Genomic DNA, 2,500 nt, shown 5'->3' on the forward strand with positions numbered 1-2,500 from the left:
TTTTTTTTCCTTCCTTCCCCCTCCCAAAAAGAAAAGCTCTACATTGTATTTGTCCCTTCTTCGTTGAGCCCTGTGTGGCTAATAAAAGAAATGTATCTATCTATCTATCTATCTACAGACACACATACGGACATTTGTAGAGAAGTGCATTATGTATAAAGCAAAAATTATCCCAGAAAACATATCTTAGTCAGGCTAAATGCATGTTTTAGAACATCGAAGGTTGTATTAAATACAAGAAAGTAATGAATTCTTGATTTAATGAAGTTACCTTCTCCTCTTTCGAGAAGGTAGGGCAGTTGTCTGGCGGAAAATGTGAGAAACTGTAAATGAGTAGAGGAGGAGAATTACCAAAATCAAGGCCAACTGGCATATCATGAATGGAAAGCACCATTACTGTCAGGAGAATCAGGTGTCTACAGCTGTCTTCTTGTGTCCCGGGAAAGAAACAAACTTTTCTTTAATGAAAATTTAATTATATACCAGGTACTAATGGTTACAATTTACATTTAGGCAATATCAGCTTTGTCTTAGTCTCTACTGTTAGCGATAAAATTTGTAAAATGTAATTGACTGTTGGTAATATGCACCGTTCACAGTTTTTGTTTGAGCTAAATTGCTGATTCGATAACGTCACTGTAATTATTGTAAGAGCTCTGGCCTAAAATTAATCGCCTCTTTATTTCTTTGGCTTCATATTTTTCTTGAGCCCTTTTTGATATTCTTGGGTAGAATTAGTTTTCGACATGTTCTCTTCGTTTCTCCGCCACTGGGAATATTTTTAGTGTCGCCTCGTCATATATCACTGCTTTTCTTTCGTTAGGTCTTTAGCCCTTACTCTCAACAGACCCTGATGTCTCTTGACTTATGTTATTAGGATGTATAACCTCAACTGCATATCTTAGATTATGTAGATTGGGCATATATATATATATTTATGTGTGTGTGTGTGTGTGTGCGTACCAGTGGGGCCCGTGAATATGAAAACTTAATACAAAAAACCTAAAAGCGTAGTCTATGTTGTGTCTGTACCGAAAGATAGTCGCTCATCTGCTGCTCATTGAAAAGTGAAAGAAATTAGAATACAATGCACTTTATATATACACTTTATAGACTTTATGCACAATGTTATAGACTTAATACAGAGAACTCATACAATTAAATATTCATTCTTATTTTTCAATTTCACCCCATAAACAAATAAAACAAAAATATCCCGTACATATGATACAACCTTTAGTTCAAGTGCATATATCTACCACGTAAAGAAGTGTCAATATTTTGCAGAATTGCACTTATGCGCAAGCTTTGATAGGTGATATAAAGAAAAATAGTTCAATTGAAAAAATTACACTTGTCACTATCCAATCTCCACCTTCATCTCTACCCTCCTCCCATCTCCAGCAGCAGCAGCAGCAGCAGTAGCATCTCTCTCTTCCTCCTTTTCTCTCTTTCACTCTTTCTACCTTGTCCCTCTCTTTTTCCTCCTCTCTTTCTCTCTCCTCTCTCTCTCTCTCTCTCTCTCTCTCTCTCTCTCTCTCTCTCTGCCTTTCTTTAACTTCACTAGCAGAACATCACCTTTTTGCTAAAATTATATTTTTACCTCTTTTCCTTTACCTTCACAAACATTTTTTAAATCACGTAATAAATATTACGTTCCCCCTATCTAACAACATGGACGCTTTTTTCTCCTTTATCTTTCATGCTCTTTCTGTTTCACTCTTCGCCTTATCCTCTTTTTCTCTCTCCTTTTTCTTTATCCTTTCTTCAACTAATCACGTGAAAGCGGTACAATTACGTTTCTTCAATCTCACATCATGAACGCTTCTCTCTCCCTCTTTTTCTCTCTCCCTCTTTTCTTTCTCCCTCTTTTTCTCTAATCACGTGAAAGAGTTACCGACTGTGTAAGTTACGCAATGACAAGCAAAATTATTATATGATCCATCCATCCATCCATCAATCCATCCATTCATCTATCTATCTATCTATCTATCTATCTATCTATCTATCTATCTATCTATCTATCTATCTATCTATCTGTATGTATGTATATATGCATGTGTGTGTATGAATGTACGTTTCTATGTATGTATGTATGTATGTAGGTAGGTAGGTAGGTAGGTAGGAAGGTATAATCATCTAGTATAGCATTTTAAGATTTTTCCAAGCATGATGCCAAAGATTAGGGGACTATTTCTGCATGTTGTATTTCTCCAGATCTTTATAAAAGCAAACAGAAAAGCAAACAATAATCTATTATAAACACTAAATGGGCACCAAATACACCATGATTAAGCCAATTACAAGCTGTTTCAACGAACGGATTGGTCATTGAATTTGAATTTGCTTTACTTTCTTTTTTTTTTGTTTTTTTTTTTGTAATTGTCAATTGGTATAGACTCGTTCAGCCGGAGTTAACGATGGTTTTCTTTGATTTATTTGGTGTTTTCTTTTCGTACGGATCATTTTTCTGTTAACTTTATTATTTTGATGTGTGGTT

Source organism: Octopus bimaculoides, chromosome 2 (genome assembly GCF_001194135.2).
Source record: "Octopus bimaculoides isolate UCB-OBI-ISO-001 chromosome 2, ASM119413v2, whole genome shotgun sequence".
Classification (NCBI taxonomy): Eukaryota; Metazoa; Mollusca; class Cephalopoda; order Octopoda; family Octopodidae; genus Octopus; species Octopus bimaculoides.